At 44.7% G+C, this 18,142-nt stretch overlaps 1 protein-coding gene across 12 annotated transcripts in view; it reads left to right on the top strand.

The window, feature by feature from the left end:
- BCL2L13 (BCL2 like 13) overlaps window positions 1-18,142 on the top strand; it is a 99,169-nt gene that overhangs the window by 26,263 nt on the left and 54,764 nt on the right. For 2 of the 12 annotated variants that reach the window (XM_050746186.1, XM_050746183.1), the window contains exon 2: window positions 13,435-13,563. The exons of the other annotated variants lie outside the window; for them this stretch is intronic. The gene's annotated coding sequence lies outside the window, so the exon portion shown is untranslated. The remainder of the gene's footprint in view (window positions 1-13,434; window positions 13,564-18,142) is intronic. 12 annotated transcript variants of the gene reach the window in all.

Genomic DNA, 18,142 nt, shown 5'->3' with positions numbered 1-18,142 from the left:
AGACGGGGTTTCACCGTGTTAGCCAGGATGGTCTCGAACTCCTGACGTCGTGATCCGCCCGTCTCGGCCTCCCAAAGTGCTGGGATTACAGGCTTGAGCCACCGCGCCCGGCCTTCATTTCTTAAGAATAGCTTCCTGGCTCAGGAAATTTTCTTCTGAGAAATCTGCTGTTTGTCTAATAGGGATTTCTTCCTTTCTTTTTTTAAAAAAGACGGAGTCTTGCTCCGTTGCCCAGGCTGGAGTGCAGTGGCGTGATCTCGGCTCTCTGCAAACTCCGCCTGCTGGGTTCAAGTGATTCTCCTGCCTCAGCCTCCCGAGTAGCTGGGACTACAGGTGCCTGCCACCACGCCTGGCTAATTTTTTGTATTTTTTAATAGAGCACGGTTTCACCATGTTAGCCAGGATGGTCTCAATTTCCTGACCTTGTGATCCTCCCGCCTCGGCCTCCCAAAGTGCTGGGATTACAGGCGTGAGCCACTGCACCCGGCCTAATAGGGATTCCTTCCTATGTGACTTGACATTTGCTTTTTTAGAATTCTGTCTTTGACTTTTAACAGTTTGAATGTATTGTGCTTTGGAGAGGACCTTTTTTGGTTGAATCTATTTGAGACCCTTTCAGTGTCCTGGATCTGGATGTCCACATTTCTTTCAAGACTTGGGTAGTTTCTAGATATTAATTCACAAAATAGGTTTTCTTTTTTTTTTTTTTTTGAGACGGAATCTCACTCTGTAGCCCAGGCTGGAGTGCAGTGGCCGGATCTCAGCTCACTGCAAGCTCCGCCTCCCGGGTTCACGCCATTCCCCGGCCTCAGCCTCCCGAGTAGCTGGGACTACAGACGCCCGCCACCTCGCCGGGCTATTTTTTGTATTTTTTTTTGTTTGTTTTTTTTTTTGTTTTTTGAGACGGAGTCTCGCTCTGTCGCCCAGGCTGGAGTGCAGTGGCGCGATCTCGGCTCACTGCAAGCTCCGCCTCCTGGGTTTACGCCATTCTCCTGCCTCAGCCACCTGAGTAGCTGGGACTACAGGCGCCCGCCACCGCGCCCGGCTAATTTTTTGTATTTTTAGTAGAGACGGGGTTTCACCGTGGTCTCGATCTCCTGACCTTGTGATCCGCCCGCCTCGGCCTCCCAAAGTGCTGGGATTACAGGCGTGAGCCACCGCGCCCGGCCTATTTTTTGTATTTCTTAGTAGAGACGGGGTTTCACCGTGTTAGCCAGGGTGGTCTTGATCTCCTGACCTCGTGATCCGCCCATCTCGGCCTCCCAAAGTGCTGGGATTACAGGCTTGAGCCACCGCACCCGGCCACAGAATAGGTTTTCTATGCATTTTCCCATCTCTCTTTGTTTTCAAACTGCCATTATTTAAATATTTGTTTGCTTAATCACATTCCATAGGTATAGACTTTCTTCTTTCTTTCTTTCTTTTTTTTTTTTTTTTTTTTTTTTGAGACAGAGTCTTGCTGTGTCTCCCAGGCTGGAGTGCAGTGGCGCGATCTCGGCTCACTGCAAGCTCCGCCTCCCGGGTTCACGCCATTCTCCCGCCTCAGCCTCCCAAGTAGCTGGGACTACAGGCGCCCGCCACCACGCCCAGCTAGTTTTTTTTTTGTATTTTTAGTAGAGACGGGGTTTCACCATGTTAGCCAGGATAGTCTCGATCTCCTGACCTCGTGATCCACCCGCCTCGGCCTCCCAAAGTGCTGGGATTACAGGCTTGAGCCACCGTGCCCGGCCCCTCCCTCCCTCCCTCCCTCCCTCCCTTCCTTCCTTCCTTCCTTCCTTCCTTCCTTCCTTCCTCCTTCCTCCCTCCCTCCCTCCCTTCCCTCCCTCCCTCCCTTTCTTTTCTTTTCTTTCTTTTCTTTCTTTTCTTTCTTTTCTTCTTTCTTTTCTTTCCTTCCTTTCTTTCCTTTCATTTTTGAGATGGAGTTTTGCTCCTGTTGCCAGGCTGGAGTGCATTAACACGATCTCGGCTCACTGCTACCTCCGCTTCCCGAGTTCAAGTGATTCTCCTGCCTCAGCCTTCCAAGTAGCTGGAATTACAGGTGCCCACAACCACGCCCAGCTAATTTTTGTATGTTTAGTAGAGATGGGGTTTCACCATATTGGCCAGGCTGGTCTTGAACTCCTGACCTCAGGTGATCTGCCCCCCTTGGCCTTCCAAAGTGCTGGGATTACAGGCGTGAGCCACTACGCCCGGCTTTTTATTCTTTTTTTGTTTGCTTGACTGGATTATTTCAAAACAGCTGTCTTCAAGTTTAGAAATTCTGCTTGGCCAGGCCCAGTGCCTCATGCCTGTAATCCCAGCACTTTGGGAAGCCGAGGTGGGTGGATCATGAGGTCAAGAGATGGAGACCATCCTGGCCAACATGGTGAAACCCCGTCTCTACTAAAAATACAAAAATTAGCTGGGTGTGGTGTTGTGTGTCTGTAGTCCCAGCTACTTGGGAGGCCGAGGCAGGAGAATTGCTTGAACCCAGGAGGTAGAGGTTGCAGTGAGCTGAGATTACACCACTGGATTCCAGCTTGGTGACAGAGCGAGACTCCGTCTCAACAACAACAAAAAAAGAAACTCTTCTGCTTGTTCTATTCTATTGTTGAAGCTCTCAATTGTAGTTTTTATTATTTGAGTTCTTCAGTTCCAGGATTTCTGTTTGGTTGTTTCTTATGTTTGTTGAATTTCCAATTAAGGTTATGAATTGTTTTTTGGATTTTGTTGAATTGTCTATCTGTATTCTCGTGTATCTCAGTGAGTTTCCTTAAGATCATTATTTTGAATTCCAGACATTTTATAGATTTCGTTTTCTTTGGGATCTGTTGTGTTTTTTTTGAGGGTTTTTTTTTTTTTTTTTTTTTTTTGAGACAGAGTCTCACTCTTGTCACCCAGGCTGGAGTCTGCAGTGATAAAATCTTAGCTCTGCAACCTCTGCCTCCCAAGTACAAGTGATCTCCTGCCTCAGCCTCTAGAATAACTGGGATTACAGGCACCCACCACCACACCCGACTAATTTTTGCATTTTTTAGTAGAGATGGGGTTTCACCATATTGGCCAGACTGGTCTCAAACTCCTGACCTCAGGTGATCCACCCACCTCAGCCTCCCATAGTGCTGGGATTACAGGGGTGAGCCACTGCACCCGGCCCTTTTTTTTGAGTTTTATTTATTTATTTAGGTCTGTGTAGGATACAAGCCTAAGGGCCGGGCGCGGTGGCTCAAGCCTGTAATCCCAGCACTTTGGGAGGCCGAGACGGGCGGATCACAAGGTCAGGAGATCGAGACCATCCTGGCTAACATGGTGAAACCCCGTCTCTACTAAAAAAATACAAAAAACTAGCCGGGCGAGGTGGCGGACGCCTGTAGTCCCAGCTACTCGGGAGGCTGAGGCAGGAGAATGGCGTGAACCCGGGAGGTGGAGCTTGCAGTGAGCTGAGATCCGGCCACTGCACTCCAGCTTGGGTGACAGAGTGAGACTCCGTCTCAAAAAAAAGAAAAAAAAAAGGATACAAGCCTTGGGGATCTCTAGTTGGCTATTTTGATGACATCTTCTGCAGACAGAATTTTTTTCCACCTCAACATTGTATATCTGTGAGAGTTTGCTTGCTTTGTAGTTTTTATTTTGTTTTGTTTTTTAAATGTGGATGTTGTTTTTAATACCATTTAAAGTAAACCCAACTACAGTATATCAGTATATTTGTATGTAAATACAGACATTGGTAGGCTAACCTTTTTTTTTTTTTTTTTTTTGAGACAGAGCTTCACTCTTGTTGCCCAGGCTGGAGTGCAATGGTGCGATCTTGGCTCACCACAACCCCTGCCTCCCAAGTTCAAGTGATTCTCCTGCCTCAGCCTCCTGAGTAGCTGGGATTACAGGCATGTTCTGCCACACCCAGCTAATTTTGTATTTTTAGTAGAGACAGGGTTTCTCCATGTTGGTCAGGCTAGTCTCGAACTCCTGACCTCAGGTGATCCACCCGCCTCAGCCTCCCAAAGTGCTGGGATTACAGGCATGAGCTACCGCACTCAGCTGATAGGCTAACTTGGAGGGAAATATATTTTTCTTATTGCTGTCTTCTGTTACACTATCCTATTTGCTATCTAAAGGGAGATGTAGAACTTACTTCTCCTATTCCATGCTGTTATAAATAGGATCTGCTGGAGCACTCATTGGTATAATGTAGATAGGGTTTGGTTTCAAGTTCATGAAGTAGTAAATGTTAGAAGAAGTGACTAAGGGAGCTGATGTTATTGATGACTCAGGATTTCTGTCACATTACATCTCTTTTATTTTTTAACTGAGTCACGTACTGGGTACAGACTTTTATGTAAATAGTTAACTCTTTTTTTTTTTTTTTTTTTTTTTTTTTTTGAGACAGAGTCTGGCTCTGTCACCCAGGCTGGAGTGCAGTGGCGCGATCTCGGCTCACTGCAAGCTCCGCCTCCCGGGTTTACGCCATTCTCCTGCCTCAGCCTCCCGAGTAGCTGGGACTACAGGCGCCCGCCACCTCGCCCGGCTAGTTTTTTGTATTTTTTAGTAGAGACGGGGTTTCACCGTGTTAGCCAGGATGGTCTCGATCTGCTGACCTCGTGATCCGCCCGTCTCGGCCTCCCAAAGTGCTGGGATTACAGGCTTGAGCCACCGCGCCCGGCAAATAGTTAACTCTTGTACATTTTTCCAGTACTAGTTTAGTCTTCCACTCTGCATTTTTGTGCTGAAAGTCAACCCTATTCAAAATTACACGTTCTGACTAGTAAAAGTCCTTCTTGCTAAGTAATAACCTTTATCGTGTTCAATTTAGCATATATTAATATGTGGCTCCTTGATATTGTGGTAATTAGCATGCATTTTCATAATAAGACATTTCTTTCGGAGGTCAGAAGAAGAGTAAGTTGATTTCTGTTCATTTGTAATGTGACAATCAGGTACGTGTAGTTGTGATACTGGTTTGTTATTCCTCAACCATTAAGCAACTCCCCATTTCCCTCTCTTCCCAGCCCTTGGTAACCACTTTCCTACGTCTTTCTCAGTGGATTTGAATATTCTAGGTACCTCATACCATATTTGTCCTTTGTGACTGGCTTATTTCACTTAACGTACGTATTAGTTTGTATTCACACTGCTAATAAAGACATACGTGATACTGGGTAATTTATAAAGGAAAGAGGTTTAATGGACCCACAGTTCCACATGGCTGGGGAGGCCTCACAGTCATGATGGAAGGCAAAGGAGAAGCAAAGTGATGTCTTCTTACATGGCGGTGGGCATGAGAGCGTGTGCAGGGGAACTCCCCTTTTATAAAACCATCAGATCGGCTGGGCGTGGTGGTTCACGCCTGTAATCCCAGCACTTTGGGAGGCTGAGGCGGGTGGATCACGAGGTCAGGAGTTCAAGACCAGCCTGACTAAGATGGTGAAACCCCGTCTCTACTAAAAATACAAAAAAATTAGCCAGGCGTGGTGGCATGCGCCTGTAATCCCAGCTACTCCGGAACCTGAGGCAGAGAATTGCTTAAACCTGGAGGGGCGGAGGTTGCAGTGAGCTGAGATTGCGCCACTACACTCCAGCCTGGGCTACAGAGGGAGACTCCGTCTCAAAAAAAAAAAAAACCCATCAGATCTTATGCGAGACTTACTCACTATCACGAGAATGACCCACCCCCATGATTCAATTGTTTCCCACCAGGCCCTTCCCATAACATATGGGAATTATGGAAGCTGCAATTCAAGATGAGATTTAGGTGGGGACATAGCCAAATCATATCATTCCACCCTGACCCCTCCCAAATCCCATGTCCTCACATATCAAAACCAATCATGCCTTCCCAGCAGTCCCCCAAAGTCTTAACTCATTTCAGCATTTACTCAAAAGTCCTCAATCCAAAGTCTCATCTCTGAGACAAGGTGAGTCCCTCCACCTATGAGCCTGTAGAATCAAAAGCAAGTTAGTTAGTTCCTAGATACAATGGAGGTAACCACACTGGGTAAATACCCATTCTAGTGGGAGAAACTGGCCAAAACGAAGGGGATACAGGCCCCATGCAAGTCTGAAATCCAGTGGGACAGTCAAATATTTTCTTTATTTTTACTTTTATTTTTTTTTTGAGGCAGAGTCTTGCTCTGTCACCCAGGCTAGTGTGCAGTGGCGCGATCTCAGCTCACTGCAGACTCCACCTCCCAGGTTCAAGCAGTTCTCCACCTCAGTCTCCCCAGTAGCTGGGATTACAGGTGCCCACCACCACGTCCAGCTAATTTTTGTGTTTTTTTTTTAGTAGAGATGGGGTTTCACCATCTTGGCCAGGCTGGTCTTCAACTCCTGACCTCATGATCCACCCACCTCAGCCTTCCAAAGTGCTGGGATTACAGGCGTGAGCCACCGTGCCCAGCTGGTAGTCAAATCTTAAAGCTCCAAAATGACCTCCTTTGACTCCATGTCTCACATCCAGGTTGTGCTGATGCAAGAGGTGGGTTTCCATGGCCTTGGGGAGCTCCACCTATGTGGCTTTGCAGCATATAGTCACCCCCCCGGCTCCGGACTGGCATTGAGTGTCTGTGGCTCTTTCAGGCGCACAGTGCAAGATGTCAGTGGGTCTACCATGCTGGGGTCTGGAGAACAGTGGCTGCCTTCTCACAGCTCCCCTAGGCAGTGCCTCAGTGGGGACTCTGTGTGTAGGTTCCTACCCCACATTTCCCTTCTGCACTGCCCTAGCAGAGGTTCTCCATGAGGGCTCCGCCCCTGCAGGACACCTCTGCCTGAACATCCAGGCATTTCCATATGTCCTCTGAAATCTAGGCAGAGGTTCCCAAACCTCAGTTCTTGACTTGTGTGCACCTGCAGGCTCAACACCATGTGGAAACTGCCAAGGCTTAGGACTTTCACCCTCTGAAACCATTTTTCGAGCTGTACCTTGGCCCCTTTAGCCACGGCAGGAGTGGCTAGGATGCAGGGCACCAAGTCCAGAGGCTGCACACAGGAAGAGGGGGGCCCTGGCCCTGGCCCTGGTCCAGGAAACTATTTTTCCCTCCTAGGACTGTGATGGGAGGAGCTGCTTCGAAGGTCTCTGCCGTGCCTTGGAGACATTTTCTCCATTGTCTTGGCAATTAGCATTTGGCTCCTTGTTACTGATGTAAATTTCTGCATCAGGCTTGAATTTCTCCCCAGAAAATGGGGTTTTCTTTTCCACTGCATCATCAGACTGCAAATTTTTCAAACTTTTATGTTCTGCTTCCTCTTGAAGCTTTGTTGCTCAGAAATTTCTTCTGCCAGATATCCTAAATCATCTCTCTCAAGTTTAAAGTTCCACAGATCTCTAGGGCAGGGGCAAAACGCCACCAGTCTGCTAAAATATAGCAAGAGTCACCTTTGTTCCAGTTCCCAATAAGTTCCTTATCTCCATCTGAGACCACCTCAACTTGGACTTTATCGTCCATATCACTGTCAGCATTTTGGTCAAAACCATTCAACAAGTCTCTAGGAAGTTCCAGACTTTTCCCACATTTTCCCGTTGTCTTCTGAGCCTTCCACACTGTTCCAACTTCTGCCTGTTTGTTACCCATTTCCAAAGTTGCTTCACATTTTCGGGTATGTTTATAGTGGCGCCCCACTCCCAGTACCAATTTTCTGTATTAGTCCGTTCTCACACTTTTAATAATGACATACCCGAGACTGGATAATTTATAAAGGAAAGATTTAATGGACTCACGCTTTCACATGGCTGGGGAGGCCTCACAATCATAGCAGAAGGCAAAAAAGAAGCAAAGGCACGTCTTACATGGTGGCAGGCCTGAGAGCGTGTACAGGGGAACTCCCTTTTTATAAAACCATCAGATTCATGAGACTTATTCACTACCATGAGAACAGTATGGGGGAAATCACCCCCATGATTTGTTTGTTTCCACCTGGCCCCACCCTTGACACGTGGGGATTATTACAATTCAAGGTGAGATTTGGGTGGGGACACAGCCAAACCGTATTTGCACAATATTTTCAAGATTCATCTATGTCACAGCATAAATAACCTTCCTATCAGCAGTGTACAGAGGTTCTCATTTCTCCATATTCTTACCAACATTTGTTTTCTGTTTTTTTAATAGTAACCATCCTAAAGGTTGTGAAGTGGTGCCTTATTGTGGTAGCTTATTTCTTTTTATTGTTGAATAATATGACGTTGTATGGATGTGCCATAGTTTATCGAGTCACCTTTGAAGAACATCTCAGTTCCTTCCAAGTTTTGGCAATTATGAATAAACGTTCGCGTGTAGGTTTTTGTGTGTATGTAAGTTTTCAACTCATTTGGGTTAATACCAGGGAGCACAGCTGCTGGGTCGTGTGGTAAAAAGAGTTTATTTTGTTTTAAAAGGAATTGCTAAACTGTCTTATGAAGTGATTATGTCATTTTGCTTCCTGCCAACAATATATGTAAGAGTTTCTCCATCTTTGCCAGCATAGCTATTCTAGTGGATGTGCTGTAATCTCATTGAGTGTATCTCATTGTGGTTTTATTTTTAATTTTAATTTTAAAATTTATTTTATTTTTACTTTTAATTTTTTTAAATTTTTGAGTACATAGTAGGTGTATATATTTATGGGGTACATAAGATATTTTAATACAGGCATGCAATGAGAAATAAGCACGTCATAGGGAATGGGGTATCCGTCCCTCAACATTTATCTTTTGAGTTACGAACAATTCAGTTACCCTTTAAGTTATTTTCAAATGTACAATTAAGGGGCTGTTGAATAGTAGGTCTTAGTCATTCTTTATTTCTTTTTTTTAACCCATTAACCATCCCCACCTCCTGTTGTCCCCCAGACCCCCATTACCCTTCTTAGTTCGGGTAACCATCCTTATATTCTCTGTGTCCATGAGTTCAGTTGTTTCTTTACATCTCAGAAATAAGTGAGAACATGTAATGTTTGTCTTTCTGTGCCTGGCTTATTTAACTTAACACAATGACCTCCAGTTCTATCCATGTTGTCATGTTGTTGCAATGACAGTACCTCGTTCTTTTTTTTTTTTTTTTTTTTTTTTTTTGAGACAGGGTCTTGCTCTGTTCCCCAGGCTGGAGTGCAGTGGCATGATCTCAGCTTACTGCAACCTCTGCCTCCTGGGTCCCGGTTCAAGCAATTCTCCTAGTTCAGCCTCCTTAGTAGCTGGGGTTACAGGCATGTGCCAACATGCCCAACTAATTTTTGTATTTTTAGTAGAGACGGGGTTTCACCATGTTGGCCAGGCTGTTCTTGAACTCCTGACCTTGTGATCCTCCTGCCTCAGCCTCCCAAAATGCTGGGATTACAGGTGATCTCATTCTTTTTTATGCCTGAATAGTACTCCATTGTCTATATGTACCACATTTTCTTTATCCATTCATCTGTTTATGGACACTTAGGTTGCTTCCAAACCTTGACTGTTGTAAACAGTGCTGCAGCAAACATAGGAGTGCAGATAGCGCTTTGATGTACTGATTCCTTTTTTTGGGTATATACCTAGCAGTGAGATTGCTGGATCGTATGGTAGCTCAAGTTTTAGTTAGTATTTTTTCTTCCCCCCCACAGGTTGGAGTGCAATGGCGCAGTCTCGGCTCACTGCAACCTCCACCGCCTGGGTTCAAGTGATTCTCCTGCCTCAGCCTGCTGAGTAGTTGGGATTACAGGTGCCCACCACCATGCCCAGCTAATTTTTGTATTTTTAGTAGAGATGGGATTTCACCATGTTTGTCAGGCTAGTCTCAAACTCCTGACCTCAGGTGATCCGCCCGCCTCAGCCTCCCAAAGTGCTGGGATTACAGGCGTGAGCCACTGCGCCCGGCCTTCTTGAGTTTTTTAAAATTGAGTTGTAAGAAGTCTTTGTTGTTGTTGTTGTTGAGACAGAGTCTAGCTCTGTTGCCCAGGCTACAGTATAGTGGTGTGGTCTCAGCTCACTGCAACCTCAGCCTCCCAGGTTCAAGCGATTCTCCTGCCTCCGCCTCCTGAGTAGCTGGGATTATAGGTGTCTGCCACCATACCTGGCTAATTTTTGTATTTTTAGTAGAGACGGAGTTTTACCATGTTGGCTGAGTTATTCTGGAACTCCTGACCTCTATTGATCTGCCCTCCTTGGCCTCACAAAGTGTTGGGATTACAGGCGTGAGCCACAGTGGGCAGTTGTAAGAATTCTTCATATGTTTTGATTACCAGATTCTTATCAGATACATGATTTCAAGATATTTTCATTCATGCTGTAGTTTGTCTTTTTACTTTCTTGGCGGTATCCTTTGACATACAAACATTTTTAATTTTGGTGAATTCCAGTTTGTCTGTGTTTTCTTTTTTTTTCTTTTTTCTTGAGAGCATGAGGAAGTGCTTGTAGTTACCAATTCTTTTTTTTTTTTTTTTTGAGACGGAGTCTCTCTGTGTTGCCCAAGCTGGAGTGCAGTGGCGCTATCTTGGCTCATTGCCACCTCTGTCACCCAGGTTCAAGCAATTCTCCCACCTCAGCCTCCTGAGTAGCTGGGATTACAGGGGCACACCACCACGCCTGGCTAATTTTTTGTATTTTTAGTAGAGATGGGGTCTCACCATGTTGGCCAGGCTGGTCTTGAACTCCTGACCTCAGATGATCCGCCCACCTCAGCCTCCCAGAGTGCTGGGATTACAGGCGTGAGCCACCGCACCATGCCTGTCTATGTTTTCTTTATTATACTTTGAGTATCTTATCTAAGAAACCATTGCCTAATACAACAGGCGCCCGCCACCACCACGCCCGGCTAATTTTTGTATGTACATTTTCACCTGTGTTTCCTTCTGAGAATTTTATAGTTTTAGCTCTTAAATTTAGGTCTTTGATCTGTTTTTTTTTTTGTTGTTGTTTTTGTTTTTTTTCCTGAGATGGAGTCTTGTTCTGTCGCCCAGGCTGGAGTGCAGTGGCGCTATCTCAGCTCACTGCAACCTCCACCTTCCTGGGTTCAAGCGATTCTCCTGCCTCAGCCTCCTGAGTAGCTGGGATTACAGGCATGCACCACAGGCGTGCACCACGATGCCAGGCTAATTTTTGTATTTTTAGTAGGGACGGGGTTTCACCATGTTGGCCAGGCTGGTCTCGAACTCCTGACCTCATGCTGCCCACCTCGATCTCCCAAGGTGCTGGGATTACAGGCGTGAGCCACTGTGCCTGGCCTGATCTGTTTTGAGTTAATTTTTACATATGGTTTGAAGTAGGGATTCAGATAAATTCTTCTGCATAGTACTGTGGTTTCAGTCTCCTCAAATTCATGTTGTAACTTAGCTCCCAATGTGGCAGTATTAGGAGATGGGGCCTTTTAGAGGTGATTGCATCTTGAGCACGTTGTCCTTGTCTTAGTTCATTTATATTGCTGTAAAGGAATACCTGAGGCTGGGTAATTTATAAAGAAAAGTAGTTTATTTGGCTCCTGTTTCTTTCTTTTTATTTTATTTTATTTTTTTATTTTTTTGGTGAGATGGAGTCTCGTTCTGTCGCCCAGGCTGCAGTGCAGTGGCGTGTTCTTGGCTCACTGCAAGCTCCGCCTCCTGGGTTCACGCCATTATCCTGCCTCAGCCTTCTGAGTAGCTCGGACTACAGGCGCCCGCCACCACGCCTGGCTAATTGTTTTAGTATTTTTAGTAGAGGTGGGGTTTCACCGTGTTAGCCAGGCTGGTCTGGATCTCCTAACCTCGTGATCCGCCCACCTTGGCCTCCCAAAGTGCTGGGATTACAGGCGTGAGCCACGGTGCCCTGACTCTTGGTTCTTCAGGCTGTATAAGAAGCATGGCGCTGGTGTCTGCATCTGGTGAGGCCCTCAAACTGCTTCCACTCATGGTGAAAAGGGGAAGCTCATGTGTGCAGAGATCAAATGACAAGAGGCGAGTGAGAAAAGGAAGGGAGGTGCCATGCTCTTTTTAACAACTAGTTCCGGCAGAAACTAAATGAGCAGGAACTCACTGAGAACCTTGAGGACGGTACCAGGTCATCCATGAGGGATCCACTCCAGTGACCCAAACATCTCCCATTAATCCCCACCTCCAACATTTGGGACCAGCTCTCAACATGAGGTTTGGAGGGGTTAAACAAAGCATAGTAGCGGTTACAGATAGATTGATCCATTCGTGGGTTAATGGATTACTGAGTTATGTGAGTGGAACCGGCGACTTTATTAGAAGAGGAAGAGAGATCGGGAGCTCACACATTAGCATGCTCAGCCCCCTGGCCTTGTAATACTCTGTGCTGCCTCGGGTCTCTGGGGTCAAAGGCAGCCCCTCAACCTTGGACTTTTCAGCCTCCAGAACTGTGAGAAATGAATTCCTTTTCTTTATAAACTATCCAGTTGCAGGTATTCTTTCATATATTAAAGAAAATGGATGAATACACATGGGGATCTCTAGTTGTCTCAGCACCATTCGTTGAAAAGTTATTGTTTCGGCCGGGCACGGTGGCTCAAGCCTGTAATCCCAGCACTTTGGGAGGCCGAGACGGGCGGATCACGAGGTCAGGAGATCGAGACCATCCTGGCTAACACGGTGAAACCCCGTCTCTACTAAAAAAAAAATACAAAAAACTAGCCAGGCGAGGTGGCGGGCGCCTGTAGTCCCAGCTACTCGGGAGGCTGAGGCAGGAGAATGGCGCGAACCCGGGAGGCGGAGCTTGCAGTGAGCTGAGATCTGGCCACTGCAGTCCAGCCTGGGCGACAGAGCGAGACTCCGTCTCAAAAAAAAAAAGAAAAGAAAAGTTCTTCTTTCTCCCTTTGATTGACCTTGGTATCTTTCTCAAAAATCAGTGGACTGTAGATGTATGGATTTATTTTTCCCTTCTCAATTCAATATCATTGGTCTGTATACCTGTTGTTATACCATACCATCTTTATTGCTGTAGCTTTGTAGTAAACTTTGAAATTATGAAGTGTGAGCCCTTCAACTTTGTTCTTCCTTTCCAAGATTTCTTTGACTATTCTGTGTCTCTCACAATTCCATATTAATTTTAGGATTGGCTTGTCTGTTTCTGGAAAAAACATAGTTGGAATTTTGATGGGAATTACATGGAATGTGTAGATCAATTTGGGGTGTCCTGCCATCTCAAATCAGCTTTTTTTTTAAGACAGAGTTTCGCTCTTGTTGCCCAGGTTGGAGTGCAGTGGTGCGATCTTGGCTCACTGCAACCTCTGCTTGCCAGGTTCGAGTGTTTCTTCTGCCTCAGCCTCCCAAGTAACTGGGATTATAGGCACGCGCCATCATGCCTGGCTAATTTTGTGTTTTTAGTAGAGATGGGGTTTCTCCATGTTGGTCAGGCTGGTCTCGAATTTCCGACCTCCCAAAGTGTTGGGATTACAGACGTGAGCCACTGCGCCTGGCTCAAGTCAGCTTTTCAAGGCAGATTTGTATAACCCAATTTGAAATTGAGCCATAATATTTCCAGAGATGTGTACTGTTTCATTCTTATCTTAGCTTTTCTGTCAGGAACAGGAGATGATTGATCTCAACCACTATGAAGCCAGACCTTGGGTGGTGCATGGTGGAATTCTGCATTCTTTTCCCTCAGATCTGTCCTCCGTCAGTCTATCTCCCAATCTGCAGGATGCTTAGTGGGTATGGTAACACTAGAACATGAAAACTGCAATCATGATTGGCTTTCTGGAATTTGGTTATTTAAAACAAAACAAAAAAAGGGCTGGGCATGGTGGCTCCCACCCATAATCCCAGCACTCTGGGAGACCGAGGCAGGCAGATCATGAGGTCAAGAGATCAAGACCATCCCGGCTAACATGGTGAAACCCCATCTCTATTAAAAATACAAAAAAATTAGCCAGGAGTGGTGGCACGCGCCTGTAGTCCCAGCTACTCGGGAGGCCAAGGCAGGGGAATCGCTTGAACCTGGGAGGCAGAGGTTGGAGTGAGCTGAGTTCCCGCCATGCATTCCATTCTGGGCAACAGAGTGAGGCTACGTCTTAAAAAAAAAAAAAAAAAAAAAAAAATCTTGTTCTTTTATTTATTTTTTTGTAGAGACGTTTGTTCAACCATGTTCCTCAGGCTGGTCTCAAAACTTCGGAGCTCAGGTGATCTTTGTGCCTTAGCCTCCCAAAGTGGGAGGGCCAAACATCTGGTTTCTTTTCTTTTTTTGGTTTTTTTTTTTTTTTGAGACAGAGTCTCACACTCTTGCCCAGGCTGGAGTGCAGTGGTGCAATCTCTGTTCACTGCAGCCTCCGCTTTCTGGGTTCAAGCAATTCTCATGCCTCAGTCTCCTTAGTAGCTAGGATTATAGGAGCGTGCCACCATGCACAGCCAATTTTTGTATTTTTAGTAGAGATGTGATTTCACCATGTTGGCCAGGCTGCTGTCAAACTCCTGACATCAGGTGATCCGCTTGCCTTGGCCCCGCAAAATGCTGGGATTACAGGCATGAGCCACTGTGTCCAGCCAACATCTGGTTTCTTAATTGCTGGTCCAGTAAGGTATATTTTGAAGTATTTATTTTTGCTATTTAATGAACAATTGAACCATTCTGTCAATATGTTCAATGGACCTTTTTGATTTGATTGTAATTATTTGCACTGTCTAGAGTGTTATTTGCAAGGCTAATTGCCTGAATACTTGCTAAAACAAAGATCATGGAGCTCTACCCTAGACCTACAGGACCAGATACTGCATGCTAGGACCTGAAATCTATAATTTAATGTGTTTTATAGGTAATTTAAATGTGTCTCCAGTTTGGGGAACCATAGATTCAGAAAGTATTTTGCTCTGGGAGCTCTAGTCCTTTCAACTTGGCTAAACTTGTTAATCTTCTATTCACTTTGATAGCTCTGAATGAATTTCAGGGCTGGAATATAATGATTACTGACTCACTTGGCTTCGTTTGAAACTGAAGTGGGTGGGATTTAGTGTGCTAAAGTCTGTTTATCTTTGAAATATTTGTCTCTCGGTTTACAGTCCAGGATTTATGCAGCATTGGCCCTACTGTGTAGCTCTGTGCTTTAGAAAACCTAGGTGGAGAGGATTAATTAAATGCAAATCACTGAATCTATCTGTGTCACTGGTCAGCTAAATAAATAGCCTTTGTGTCCTAACAGCAGCAGACATTTTCTGGTTTAGGTTTTCCACATGGTTTATTATGAAGTATGACAACTTGTCGTGTGTAATCAGCATCACATTAGTCTCATGAGAATAAGCTCTCCTTTAATCAGCTGCTTTTCTTTAATCTGGTGGGGTGAGTGAGGCGTATGGTAACCATGACATTTTTGTCATTTGCTTTGTGGGATTGTAGTGGTATTGATGGTGGTGTGATCGGATGTGTGGGTGTATGTATGTTTTGGGTATGTAGATTTTCCAAAAAGGGGCAGAGGACAGATGGCGGATAAAGCATTCATGTATTCCTTGTCACTGTGCATCAAAAATTATAGTCATGTGTCCTGGGAGTCAGTAATAATTTTATTTACCAGAATATGTAGTTTCTAATGTTATTTCTCTGTGATTTATTAGAACTTGGGCTAGTCATTAAATTCGCTGAAGTCTCATATTCTTCATGTAATGAGGATAGACTTGACAGCCTTTACAGACTATAAACCTAAATTTAAAGTTTCTATGATTCAGTCACTGATTAAACTCTCATAAGTATGCAAGTAATAGTGAAGGTCTTATTCTTTCCATTCCTGGTTCTCAGTATTCTCCATAATGATTCATCACCATAAATAAATGCTCTATTTATCTTCCTATCTGTGCAGTTGGTCTGTTCTCATATTTGCCCGATGTAATATGACTTCTCATTTTATTTCTTTTTTGAGACAGAGTCTCACTCTGTTGCCGAGGCTGGAGTGCAGTGGTGCAATCTGGGCTCACTGCAAGCTCCGCCTCCCGGGTTCATGCCATTCTCCTGCCTCAGCCTCCCGAGTAGCCAGAACTACAGGCACCACTACCACGCCTGGCTATTTTTTATTTTTATTTTTTCTGTTTTTAGTAGAGACAGGGCTTCACTGTGTTAGCCAGGATGGTCTTGATCTCCTGACCTCGTGATCCTCCTGCCTTGGCCTCCCAAAGTGCTGGGATTACAGGTGTGAGCTACCGCGCCCAGCCTTATTTCTTTTACCTTTTGTCATTTGAGCTAGCCTCAAAATATACTGATAACTTTGTATTTTTTATTTATTTGTATTTTTAAGCTACACCTGCTGGAATGGGAACTTTGTATTCTTTTTTTTTTTTTTTGAGACGGAGTCTCGCTCTGTCTCCCAGGCTGGAGTGCAGTGGCGCGATCTCGGCTCACTGCAAGCTCCGCCTCCCGGGTTCACGCCATTCTCCTGCCTCAGCCTCCCGAGTAGCTGGGACTACAGGCGCCCACAACCGCGCCCGGCTAATTTTTTGTATTTTTAGTAGAGACGGGGTTTCACCGTGGTCTCGATCTCCTGACCTTGTGATCCGCCCGCCTCGGCCTCCCAAAGTGCTGGGATTACAGGCGTGAGCCACCGCGCCCGGCGGAACTTTGTATTTTTTTATTTCTCTGAATTTATTTATAATTCTTATTTTATTGTGTTTTTTTAAGTGTCTCTTCTCCCTAGCAAGGTTACCATGTATACATAGAGAACACAATGAGCTGCTTGTCTGTACATATACATCTATACATTGTAACTCTTTATCATAGTAGATAGTGGTAGCTATCAAGTATTTGAGTATTTTTTTAGTCCATGTTTCACACAAGTCTAGGACAAAGGAAGTATATCCCAAAGTGTTTGTAATCTGATTAGAATAATGATAATAAAGTATAAAATCATCAAACAGCATAGGATAATGTATGTGTAAATGTTCAGCTTTGTGGCACAGACTAAATGTATAAATGTTTCAGGTCAGTGATAGACCTGTGAACATAGTCATTGAAGACATTTTGAATTAGAGAGTTAAACTGGTTTTTCAAGGGTAGACAGAATTTGAATTTATCAGGAAACAGAAGGACAGTTTATGTTAAGCAAAAATGTAGAATAATATGTTTGAGGTTTTTGTTTGTTTTATTTTGTTTTTTAGCAATAGGTTCTTGCTGGCCGGGGACAGTGGCTTACACATTTTGGGAGACCGAGGTCGGCGAATCACGAGGTCAGGAGTTCAAGGCCAGCCTGGCCAACATAGTGAAACCCTGTCTCTAGTAAAAATATAGAAAATTAGCCAGGCATGGTGCCAGGCACCTGTAATCCCAGCTACTAGGGAGGCTGAGGTGAGAGAATCGCTTGAACCTGGAAAGCGGAGGTTGCAGTGAGCTGAGATCGTACCACTGCACTCCAGCCTGGGCAACGGTGTGAGACTCCATCTCAAAAAAGAAGTAATGGGTTCCTGCTATGTTGCCCAGGCTGGAGTACAGTGGCTACTCACAGGCATGATTATAGCACACTATGGCCTCAAACTCCTGAGCTCAAGGGGTCTTCCTGCCTAGGCCTTCCAAGTAGCTGGGACTGTAACATGGTACCACATCTGGCTTGTTTTGTTAGATAGTGAGAAATTGGCAGTGAGTTCATACTGGATGAAAATTGTAATACTTTTAAAGAAAATTCCTTATCACATATGATTTAATGTGGCTTATAATGATGCATAATGGAAAAATCTAAATAGTAAATAAATCAGGAGTAGGAAAATTGTACGTCTATAGTAGGAATAACAGATCATAGATAAGTAAGTAGTCTGTGAGATCCTCTACAATTATACTAGAGCTGAGCTGTGAATTTGGTTCATGGCAAAGCCAAATACGTATATACATACATATACACACACACATATATACACATACACATATATACAGATACATATATATGTGTACATACATATACACACACACACACACACACACACTATAAAATAGAGGGCATAGTTAGTTCCAGGAGTCTTTTCCCCCTTATAATTTAGAAGCAATACTAGTTTCTTTTGGTTGGAAAACAGTTCTTTAAAAGATTTCTTTTTTCCCACTTAGAGCTTTATAACATAGGACACAGAAATGCAGTAGAAAATGTTGTCAATATCGGCTGTACGTGGTGTCTCATGGCTGTAATCCCAGCACTTTGGAAGGCCGAGGTGGGTGGATCATGAGGTCAGGAGATCGAGACCATCCTGGCTAACATGATGAAACTCCGTCTCTACTAAAAAATACAAAAAACTAGCTGGGCGTGGTGGTGGGTGCCTGTATTCCCAGCTACTT

This window comes from Macaca thibetana, chromosome 10 (assembly GCF_024542745.1).
Source record: "Macaca thibetana thibetana isolate TM-01 chromosome 10, ASM2454274v1, whole genome shotgun sequence".
In the NCBI taxonomy this organism is placed as follows: Eukaryota; Metazoa; Chordata; class Mammalia; order Primates; family Cercopithecidae; genus Macaca; species Macaca thibetana.
The sequence above is the reverse complement of the archived record's forward strand: the minus strand, read 5'-3'. Positions and strand labels throughout refer to the sequence as shown.